This window comes from Pinus tabuliformis, chromosome 6 (genome assembly GCF_031772625.1).
Source record: "Pinus tabuliformis cultivar Carrire ecotype Pingquan chromosome 6, CPIR1, whole genome shotgun sequence".
Lineage (NCBI taxonomy): Eukaryota > Viridiplantae > Streptophyta > Pinopsida > Pinales > Pinaceae > Pinus > Pinus tabuliformis.
In genome coordinates, this window is record NC_142292.1 from 827,981,126 (window position 1) to 827,993,582 (window position 12,457).

The window sequence follows — 12,457 nt, forward strand, 5'->3', positions numbered from 1 at the left end:
ATGGGTAGATGGAAACTCTTGTATTGTATAAGCATTGAGGTTTGCATGCTATGTGAGTTGCGGAACTGGGTGAGCACTACACCAAGCTTGCGGAGAACACTAGGGTGTAATAGGGTGGGTTGTATGATATGATTATAACAACCACATGCCATGCCTAGTTGGAGCTGCATTGTATGTAACATTTTGTGTATGGTATGTTTACATTTTAGGTGTTAGATCGAATTAGGTTGCCCAACCATATTCTTGTGATGCGTGGCAATATGGTTATTGCAACCCAATGACTAAATCAAACTAGTTGTGCTAAACTTGGACTATGCCTATCTAATTCTTATTTAGTCAAGTCTATTGTTTAGTTATTACACTTAACCAAAATTCCAAATTCCATACTATACATCATACACATATATACAAGAATATGGTTGGGCAACCCAATTAGTATTATATACCAATTTGGTATCGGGCTTGGTTGTGACCTTATAAATTTCAAGTGCATGTTTATATGTTTTAACTATAAGTTTGAGAAAAAATTTAAGGTCACGATCAAGCCCAATTCCAAATTGGTATATAAGACCCCTTTGTTTGTGGCACAAGAGAAATCGGTATATAAAACCCCTTTCTTTGTAAGACAAGATAAATTTAATTGCAAAAAATTTAAAAAACATACATAGTCTAACCCCTTTACATCGGTATAACCAAACAAATACTCTTAATCATTATATTTACTCCAATTATATAGAAACTAAATATATTTTTATCAATACATATATTTAAAAAACCACACCTTACAGCAGTGCCACATGCATTCATATGGAGTGCTCTACACGACATCTAAAAACCCGACATTGTATTCTCCCTCGCAAAAATCTACAAACGCTGATTCAACATATTTACAGAAACAACTATACTGTGTAACCCATGTTTTAACACAATTTTTTTTATCATAAAGACATGCACTCCAAACAGTGGAAGCAGGGACCATCTCATACAGTCATCCATACACCAGGATAACAAAAGCTCAGAAGATCATTTGCTTCATCGGGTAGATCCAGAGAATCCATATTCAATTCAGTTGCTAAGATCCCACAATCATCCATTTCAAAAATGTGTCCAAATTCTTCCAAGAAATACGAATCATCATAAAATATTGAATCTGGTGTACCCACTAACTGTACATAAGTTGAAGAAGAGGCTGCAAAACAATACCCACCTGAACTTTCTTCCGAGATGCAATATGCAGAAGCAGAGTCTGATGATAATAACGGTGATGGAGTCCTTGTTTCTTCGGTAGAGAAGTTGGTAAATGCTAATGGTCCTCTGAGATGAAGCATTATCATAAGTGTGTGCAGCGTCTTCTGCTGTATCATAAGTCCCAAGCCATAGCCTGACTCCTCTGGAGGAATCCCGGATCTCTGCAACCCATTTCCCCCATCTTCTTCGTCTCACTCCGCGGTATTTACAGCTCACTGAACCCTGTACATTGGGGACTGATCACATAATACTCTGTTTTTCCTTGTTGGGCACTTTGGATTTCCTCTTGGATTTGGATTTGGACTTTGGTTTGCACTGAGGTTTTGTGCCAACTGAGGAATTTAATGGTATGTGAATCTCGCAAACCAATCTCCAATCTCTTGTGAGATACAGGTTTTAATTCATCGTCACTTGAGAGGTCTGTGGCATCTGGTTCATTGCATATTAGATGATCTTCCTTGTAATAATGCCATTATTCCCCTTCTTTGAAGCTCTGATAGCATTATTGTTCTTGCTCTTGGAAGCATGCATAATTTAAGTTGTCAATTTATGTTGAATCAAACTGCAATCCGAATGCTTGTGTTATTGCTCGTTCCTGCGTAGCTGATGCATGAACTAAAACAGATGGTGTAAAGAAATAAGCTGATGGTGTAAAAAAATAAGCTGAGTATATAGATCTATGAAGCTAAACACTAATCCCCAAGAGAAAAAAAAACACAAGCCAGATCGAATTGAATAAATCTAATTCCCAATGGTTCTTAATAAAATCGTTGCTAAAGCTATAGCTGATTCAAACCTTTCACTGTGTAAAATACTTTTTATGGACCATGTCATCCTTCAAACCGTTTGACATAATCATCTGATGTGAAAGGAGGGCTATAATATAAGTAAAAACCAAATCAATATCCAAAGCCAATAGAAGCATATACTGCTATTCTCAAGGAAAACCCAGTTGTAGGATAATTGGCAGATCAGTGCTGCAATTCTCAAGGAAAACCCAGCTGTAGGAGAATTGGCAGATCAATGCTGCAATTCTCAAGGAAAACCCAGCTGTAGTAGAATTGGCTGACCAGTGAACACTTAAACCAGGTCAAGACATTCATACAGTATTCTGATAAACCAGCAAGTCAGAAAATAAAAGGATTAGATGCCATATAATATAACTCTCTCATTCTTGAGCCAGAAAAAATATTCAAATTCAAAACATTTTGAACAACAAAAAGAGAATATAACGACTCCCAGCACTACTAACTTTGTGATTCCAATAAAATTTTTTGGGGTGAATTTTGGACACATTCAACAACAAAATTGGGGTGAATTTTGGACACATTCAACAACAAAAAAATATGCCCAAAAACCAAAACCACCGAAACATAACATAGCAGTTAAACTATAACATTAACATGTCTACCATGACCCATAAACAACATTCACTTTGCTCCATCAAATTCCCAAGTAAGATACGAGAAGATACTATACTCATAAAGAAGATCAAGAAAATCAGAGGTATTTTAACCATAAAAATATGACAGAAAAACCTCCAAAACTCAAAACAATTAAACTACAGCCCCAACCTATCTACCCATGATCCACAGAAAGCATTCACTTTGCTCCATCAAATGCCCATAAAGCAAGATACTAGAAGATACTATCCTATAAGATAAGAAAGAACACAGATATTTTAACCAAAAAAATATAACTGAAAAACAACCAAAACTTAGAACGGTTAAAATGCAGCCCCAACATGTCTACCCATGACCCATAAAAATCATTAACTTTGCTCCATCAAATGCCCATAAAGAAAGATACTATACCCATAAAGAAGATCAAGAACATCAGAGGTATTAGTGCAACACAGGGTAGTAGACCCATACAAGTGTGAGGAAATTGATTAAATAAAGCATTGCGGTGGTTCTTGTACTGAATCTCCAAGGCATGGGCTTCTGAATTTTTCATAGGTAAATCGTTGTTTTTTCCTTATGACAGACATGAATTTAATTCAGTAGGAAGCAAATCAATTCAGTCGATAAGGATGAGGAACCCCATACAAGCTGCAAGTCAAAAAAGCATAAGCATTGGGAGCTTATATAATTACAGCACCTCTGAAGGGAAACTACAGTGGAAAGCCCTGCAATTCCACCACCTGATGGCACTCTATAATTTTCGTGCCAATTCATGAGCATATTGAGCTCATTTTGTGGCGTTCCCAAATTTAAGGATTTCATAGCTCATACTATTTTATTAGTAGCAGGTTTTGGGTAAGGTTGCAATTGAACTAAAAGGCTTGTCATGACAATCAAGAGCATTGTCTTCGTGGTGAACAACTAGAGAATTACTTGAAAATAGAGGAGGCAAAGGTTGAAAACATATCTAAACTGTTGTTGATTTTAGTACCAAAGTTATTGTGAATAGTGAAGGTGGTGAAATACTTCCCCAAGTAGTAGAAGGACTTCTTTTCCTATACCTAACAAAGAAATTCCAATTCAGGAATTAATCCTCATAAAACATATCACAACTCCTGATATTGGGACAGTGCAAACACCAGGTGAATCTAAGCCTGACTTTGAGATTGTTGATGGTGAATATGAGAAACTAGGGTCTGCTTATGTTAATAAGGAGGAGGTGCATACATTCCAAAAAATTATAAGTTTCAGTCTGTTGGAGTATGGAGCATGTGCTTATGGGACCAAATGGGCCAGCTAAAGCAAATGAACCTTATGGAGTTGGGTCCAGAATGTGAAACACTTATGGCTGACCTTCCTTGGGATACTGCAAAGTTCAAGGAGTTTTCATAAAGTATTTGTGTGCATTTGGTTGAGTGCATTCCTGCATTGAGAAAGCTTTAGCATAATGCATTATGATGTACTGAACATGATGCACAAAAGGATAAGGTAAGGATGGAGATGCATCCAGTGCATTCTCTGGAACTCCAGTTTATTGGCATGTTGATTTGGAACAAGTTCCTCGGGGAGTGCCAACCATCATTATTGCCCATGAATTTTATGATGCTCTTCTAGTGCACCAATTCCAGAAAACTCCTCGTGGGTGGTATGAAAAGCTCATTGATATTGCAGAAGATTCCTTCGATGGACTTCGTTTTATGTTGTCTCAAGAACCAACAATTGCCAACAAGTTGTACTTAACTAAACACCTTAAGGGGCTTTCTCCATATGAAATAGCTCACTAGAGCAAGTTGAAGTTTACTCTCAGGCTGTTGAATTGGCAAGGAATATCGCTAAGAGGATTTCATCAGATGGTGGTTGGAGGCAACACTCATGGAACATCCTTTGAATTTGCTCTTCATTCGTATTTGTACATTCTTTTGCATGCATTGGTAGTTCCTCCAGCTTCCTGGGTGTTTGGGGTAGAAAAAAATATTTTGGGTGCTCATCTATTCTATGCTCAAGGTATTGCGTGGGGTTTTCTAAACCTTCTTGAACCATGAGATGGATGTCACAACTGAAAACAGGGGATTTACTGGACATTTTCACCACTCTACCAGTTAACTTCTGAGACAGTTTCTAGGTAAACGGCGATGATTTATAAAAATCTGAGAGAGGTTATGGTCAAGTACGGATTAAGGAACATTAACCTCTTTCAGTTTTCCTACAGGTGTCACAGATTTGGATAATCGAATGCATCTTTCAGCCCTAGTTTTTGGGATTCAGAATTTTCCTGTTTAACACATATTTTTCAAATGCATATCCCGGTTATATAGAGATGAATCACAAAAAACTGAGGGAGGTTTTTTCTCAGAACAAGCTGATCTTCAAACACTTCCTTCAAATTTTACACAGCTGTCATGATTTAGGAGATACGAGATACTGAAGTGACCCCTAGTTTTCAGCAGTCTGGTCCATTTTTCATGGCAGACAGTTCCAAACTTCAATGTAACTGCTGCTATCTTTGGAGATTTGGTTAGATTCGACCTCCTGAGCCTGGGGGAGAATTCTTTCCTATATATTATTGTAATTTTAATGTGTAAAGGGTTGGATTTTGGTGAATTGTAGCACTGTTCTGAGCTCCTGGAGCTGCTGTAATCATTTTCCTGAAATTCAATAAAATTGGGTTTTGCAAGCTTGGATTCAATCTGCAGAGATTCTTGTGATGTATTGGCTGGTGTTTGTCTTCTCTGTGTATGTATTTCTTTATTTTCCAGGTCTTTCATATCTATTTAGATGTTTAGATTGAGAAATGTGTCAGAATTCATTCTCACAATGCTCTGATTTCTGCCTTCTAACATCTGTCTGTAAAGTCTTCTGCATGGTTTCAAGGTATTCTACAGCTGAGACCTTGATGCCCCACTGAATGTTTCTCTTTCCATCCCACTACAATGACAACCCTCTGATTTTGGCACAGTCCATATGTCTATCTTGCCTCTGTTGACAAATTCCAGAGTGGATTTCCCAGATTTGTTTTCTTTTCAGACCTCTTGACTCCATGCCCAATGGATCTCTTGGCTTGTGTTGCAAGGAACCAGATTCAATCATTTTACTTTTTAATCCCTAATCTAGCCCCTGAGTCAAATAGAGGTCAGATCTAGTATTTGATCCAGAGAGAGCCCTCTCTTAGGTTGGAAGTGGCTAGTTACCAACCTAGAAGCAGTTTGAAATGGTTACCTCTGTGGTTTCTCTCCTCGACCTGGAGGCAATTACAGAGCGTTAACACCACCCACAATTACTAAGCCTTCAAATTTCTCATTGCTAATATTGTTGCTGTTGCAGCCTGCTTATCTTCCTACCTCCTCAAACTTCAATCTAATTGGGTGTTTGAAAGGTGGGTATGAGTAGGGCTATTCCTAGGACTTCCTAGGAATTCCATAAAATAAATTGTTGTTAAAATTCATAAAATAAATTGTTATATAATTAAATTGTTGTTAAATGTCTTGCGTACTTGTCATATTTGATGAACAAAAAATCTGGTTATAACACTGGGTTACAAGCATAACATCTTAACTACTTCACCCTGCATCAATTGGTAATCAGGGTTGTGGGACTTTCATTCACTCTCAGTGGTGGTTTTTCTACAGAATCCTTCTTGATGACATCTAATTTTATCCTAGGTCATCTTCACAACTAGAGTGGCAATTTTGTTCACAATATAAAAAATTTGAACATGTGAGATTTTCTAGAAGAGCAAGATTGAAACAACGTTTGTAATAACTTCAAAAAATAATGTTTATGCATTCAGAGCAGTAACTATAAGTATGAGAATGCCACCTCTGCTCCTAGGAGCTATGACACATGTGAAGCAAGATGCATCTCTTTAGTCAAACAAAGTTGATTGCCATGGTAGAGGACTAAATTTCACAAAATGACAAAAGGCTTCAAAGTCAACAACTGACAAGGTTATTCCTGGCACAAAACCTGATAGAGGTAGCAAGTGCAACTACCAATCCCATGTTGGAGATTGTAACATCATTGGCTGGATATTCAATCAACCTATCCAAACTCTAGTTTACAAGGCTTCTCAACATTTAAGTATGTTCTAATGATCAAATCTAAAGGCAGGAAAGGAATCAATGAAATTGATAGAAAATGGTCTCAAGTATACATGACAAAGCGAAGCATGGGAATATTTTTAGCATACAACCTATGAACCGTTCTAGATCATAGAAAATTTCTTTAAATTACTCGTTTGCTATAAGAAGTGCAAGCTAAAACTGAGCTTGTTGACATCCAACAAAAAAATATGGGGATCTTTTACAAGCACTTGCAAAATCCAAGTATGAAAACACCATATTAACAAATGAACATAACAAATGTATGGAAGAGAAAGGTGTTGTCAATACTTTGTAGGCAAAGCTTGAACATGCATGAGATGAAAATTAGAAGCTACAAAAGGAGCTTTGAACAAGTTCACTAATCTTAATAACCTTCACATTATGTTCTCTACCTTGGGAAGGGAGAAAGAAATCATGGAAGCAGAATTGACACTGAAGCCAAACTATTGTGTGAGATGGAGGAAAACCTAAATGACCTAAAAGAGAAAATCACGACAATTTCAAACAAGTTAGAGGCTTAGGCGAGGGAAAATAAAACCAAAATCTGAGGTACCCAGGAATTTCAGAAATGATTGCTTCTCTTCAAAACCGCAACAAACAATTGGCAGAACAAGTGCTTAAGGCATCAAAAGGATATCGTTCCTTTAAGAGGAAATCAAAAGATTTGTGAGAATAGAACAGTGGATTGAAGAGGGAGATAGCCTACCTTAAATCTTCGATACTGAAATAGGAAAATTTTACAAGTGGTATGGTATTGAAAAGGGCTACACTTATGAATGAGATCACCTAGGATAAGCAACAACTTCATAATTTGCTGAAAAAGTGTGAGAAGTATGGCTCACAATTCTAGGTAAGAAGAAAAGTTTCAAAAGAGGAATTTTTATTGGTTGATAAGTTCCTGCTTCACTTCAAGGAAACGATGAGGTGCCTCAAGGTAGATCTCAGTACAGTTAAAGAGCTTGAGGAAATGACAATGTTGTAGAATGAGCTATTGTATTTGCGTATAGAGAATAATTTACTTATACAAGAGAAAAAACTAAATGCAAACAGAGATGCCAACATTAAAAGGCTAGAAGATGGGGCACCCTTACCATTTTCCAATGGTGAAAGCCTATAGGTTGAGGTGGAATACATGAATATGGAGAAAACAAAGCTTAAACTTGGTGATGCTACAGATCTCAGAAATCAACAATTTATAACACAAAAGGAAGACAATACAGTGTCTTCACTCAACATGGCTCCTAGTTCTGAGGCCAGGCCCCCATGAGTAAAACCATGAAGTTTCCTATCGTCAATTATTTATAGAAATCAAATGATATTAATCAAAATCTCTACTCATTTTTCATGTTTGTAAGAGATTGAACTTGATAGTTGGCATGAATGCTAGATTTGAGTAAATTCGAGAACAAAGAAGACCTAGTGTGGAAGAAAACTTCAATCAAAATGGGTTTTTATATGCTTATATTGAAAGTGTTCATTTTGTAAACATCCTTGGGATGTAATTGTGAATCACCATGCTCATTTGTATATATTTCTATATATATTGCATTGAGATATCCATGATGTTTTGAAACTGATAAGTTAAATGATTGTATTTTCAATGCTATAAAATGGAGCTAAATATTGGGACCAACACCTTATTGAAAAACCTGGACTCATATGAATGCATCTAATTTTTATAGTTTCCAATATAAGCATCACAAAAGATAAGGTGAGAATCAAGTTAAATTATTTACAAAGAAATTTCTTTTATTTTTATTGATAATATCAAAATCTGTTGATTTTATTTTTATGTATTACAATGTCCTTTTGAACTAGGACAACATAGTAGCCAAAATGTGTTATCAATTTAATTGAAGTACTTGTTTTCTTGCAAGTTTTACTTCTAATATTTACTGGTAGTAATTTTTGTTTAATTTTTTTTATCTTTTTCGATGAAGTTTCTTACAGTACAGTAATAATGAAATTGCACGACAATTACAGGGCATCACTATTACACATCATATAAGAAGTAATAATTTATAGTTTAGGGACCACTCACATATTTTGGGCTATGAATTCCAAAGCCTGTAGGACAAGAACACAGAGGTATTCAACCTTTCTATTGTATATCTATATTGATCCTTGCATCAATAATGCAACTGCACAACATTAACATTGGATAAGAGAAAATATTTTTTATACAACAGAAGTTAGACAAGAAAAAAATCTTAAAACCACAACCACCCAACCATGAGGCAACACTAGTCAAAACAAAGATTACATGATGGCATTGAAAATGCTAGAAATCTATTGATGCAATTTTCCATAAGTAGATACAAAGTAATAACTTGCATTCCAAAAGATAGTATGCATTATGTTTTAACATTTTAAGATCTGTAGAGGGTTGGTAACATCAACGTTTGCAAGTATACTAAGGATGGTAGTTAAATGACTTCTCATAGAAATAATTTGTCAAAAAATAAAACAAATAAAAGAAGAGGTGAGGCAGGTGGTCACAATATGAACTTATTGAGGTCGTGGATTGAGGACAATCTCATGAAATTTATAGATTCAAAAACTATGGTCTCCATGACAAAAGAATGGTTAATGTGGCAAGATAAACAAAACCTGGAATGGGGTTTTCCATAGGTATGGAAAATGACAATAAGGTTTTCACCCTCTGTCATCAAACCCAGAAGGCCTTGACATCATTGGCTTCATCATCAGATCTTTCTCTCTCTCTTGACAAGCTCTTGAGTTGTCCACTGTCTTGGAAAAACTCACTTAGTATTTTGTATCACCATAGATTTATCATAGTCATTTAGATACAAACCACACTGAAGATATTTTGTTTCTATTGTGGTTGATTAATTACTAACCACACTGAAGATAAATCTTCAAGAAAAATGACCTTATGAACACTCGGTATTAGTTCAGTAAGAGAATTCTATTAAATTTTAGCATAGACAAATCAAACCGACTAAAAATCACCCACCTAAAGAGGGACTCGCAAGTGTCATTACCTTAAAGATGCAAACTAAGAAATGGACTAATGGCTTAAGCACAGATAACAAAGGATATATAGATGCGCATGCACATCCCATTAGTGCATCTCATTATCTCTGGCAGAATCTCGGACACCTACCACATAAATGAGAAAGTACGGCATGTATCAGACCACCCTCCTTGCAATGGTACTCAGTCCCCTCTAATGATGCAACAGATACCTACCACATAAATGAGGAAGTACGGCCTGTATCAGACCACTCTCCTTGCAGTGGTACTCAGTCCCCTCTAATGATGCAAAAGGAGAAGAGTTATGTAGGCCAATATGGTGTCTTCCTTGAGCATCAATTATCAGCTTTGAACAAGTTCAACATTTTTCCTCTACTCCGAAATAACAGGGAGGATGATGTACTTTATAGTTCGATGTATTTAGAAAATTGAATCCAAGTGCTTGAAGCTGATCTGATATGCAAGAGGATAGTCCATTGACTGCAGCAAATATTACACTAAGGAAATTTTCACCCCACAGGATTTTGCTTCTATATGGTGTTTTTTTGAAAATGCAACATAGATCACATCACAGAAATATAGATGATCTATTTACAAGAGTGTGAAAGTACTGATGTGCTTATGTTCATGATGCGATGCTTTCTACTAATTGAATTGTGCTAAAGATCAAATATTGTATACCTTCAGGTCTGATTTTAGTCTGAAATGCTAGTTTTAACAATGTATAAACTTTACTTCAAAAACTAAGATATTAACATGAGACCTCACCGGTAAGAATACACACACAGTTTACTTCTATTGGTATAGCTGCAACAACATTCAACCAGTGTATATGTTGTGGCCCACGGGTTGCCTATCTAATGCAGAAACAGAGTAAGAGTAATGACAAGCAAGCAATGAGACACACCAAACTGATATGCAAGGGGAAGCACACAACAGTAAAATCGTGAGAAGAGTTATGTAGGCCAATCTGGTGTCTTCCTTGAGCATCAATTATCAGCTTTGAACAAGTTCAACATTTTTCCTCTACTCAGACATAACAGGGAGCATGTTGTACTTTATAGTTCGATGTATTTAGAAAATTGAATCCAAGTACTTGAAGCTGATCTTATATGCAAGAGGATAGTCCATTAGTACATTGACTGCAACAAATATTACACTAAGTAAATTTTCACCCCATAGATAGGATTTTCCTTCTAGATGGTGTTTTTTTTTAAATGCAACATAGATCACATCACAGAAATATAGATGATCTATTTACAAGAGAGTGTGAAAGTACTGATCTGCTTATGTTCATGATGCGATGCTTTCTACTAATTGAATTGTGCTAAGATCAAATATTTTGTACCTTCAGGTCTGATTTTAGTCTGAAACGCTACTTTTAACAATGTATAATCTTTACTTCAAAAGCTAAGATATTAACATGAGACCTCACTGGTAAGAATACACACACGATTTACTTCTATTGGTATAGCTGCAACAACATTCAACATATATGTTGTGGCTCACGTGTTGCCTATCTAATGCAGAAACAGAGTAAGAGTAATGACAAACAAGCAATGAGACGCATCAAACTGATATGCAAGGGGAAGCAGGCGAATTTGGCTTGCACTGTTGATCCGCCCTATTTTTTTATGGGCTAAAATATAATAATAATTTATTTTTTGGGCTAACTAGGGAAAAGGGGTGTAATTTAAAAAATTCCCTCTTCTAAAATAGGAAATTCCTTAAATTTTGCCCATGGCTAAGATTCGCCACTAAAATTTTCTATGTATAAGGTCCATAATTAAAAGTTGAACAAGGCCCAAGAGGAGTGAAAACAGAGTAATATCCAGATAATGTAAATCCTAAATCATTTGCACATGTAGATCAATCAATGATCATATTCAAGACATGTAGAGGGTAAAAAAATCTCATGCCAAAAGGGAGGATGCTAGAAGTTCAAGGCATTATAAGAGTATTAGTAGGAATCAACACCACTCACCAAGGCACTCAAATAGGAGGGATTATATTGCATTTTCATAATCTGGAAGTAGCACAAGCATCTCACTAATTAGACATGACAAAAAGAGGTCTAAATTGAATGACATAAAAGACGAGATTAGGAATATTGAGCCTCCCATACTTGATTATGACCATAAGAAGGGTTAGGAAGTTGAAGCATTTTTTTGGGGATGAGGAAGCATTTCCAATTACATAATTACTTATCTAATTTAGAGGTTAGAATAGCCATCTATCAATAGGACAAGGCATTAATGTCGTGGGACCATCTCAAGCAGGTTAAGCACTTGGATGGAAATAATATATCTTGGAAGAAATTCAAGAAGTACTTCCAAAAGAAGTATATATCATAATAATATTGTGATTGAAAGATGTAAGAGTTCTTTGAACTCAAGCTTAACAACATGACAATGGAGGAATACAAAAGGATATTCCTAGAGTTATTGAAGCATGTTGACTTTATTAAACATGAGAAAGTTAAGATCCATATGTTCTTATGTGGTCTACCTCCATACTATAGTGATGAAACAAATTAGATGAGCCTAAGACCCTTGTGGAAGCCATAAGGAAGGTAAAGTATCTATACGAGCAAACAAAAATAAGCCATCCTTCCAGAAAAATAGGAATGGCAATAAGAGAACCAAGATGGAGTAGAGAAATAAGGGGTGTGAACCTTCATTTTTTGAAGGAATAGATGTTAAACAAATT

General features: G+C 35.9%; 1 pseudogene across 1 annotated transcript; it reads right to left on the reverse strand.

Annotated features, from left to right (window-relative positions):
• Positions 1–827: 827 nt before the first annotated feature.
• On the reverse strand, positions 828–11,170 carry LOC149261388 (ethylene-responsive transcription factor CRF2-like; annotated as a pseudogene). The gene is made up of 3 exons (XR_016258437.1): positions 8,793–11,170; positions 2,045–2,359; positions 828–1,863 (listed from the first exon to the last, which is right to left on the reverse strand). The product of XR_016258437.1 is annotated as an ethylene-responsive transcription factor CRF2-like (transcript).
• Between the last annotated feature and the right edge of the window lie 1,287 nt (positions 11,171–12,457).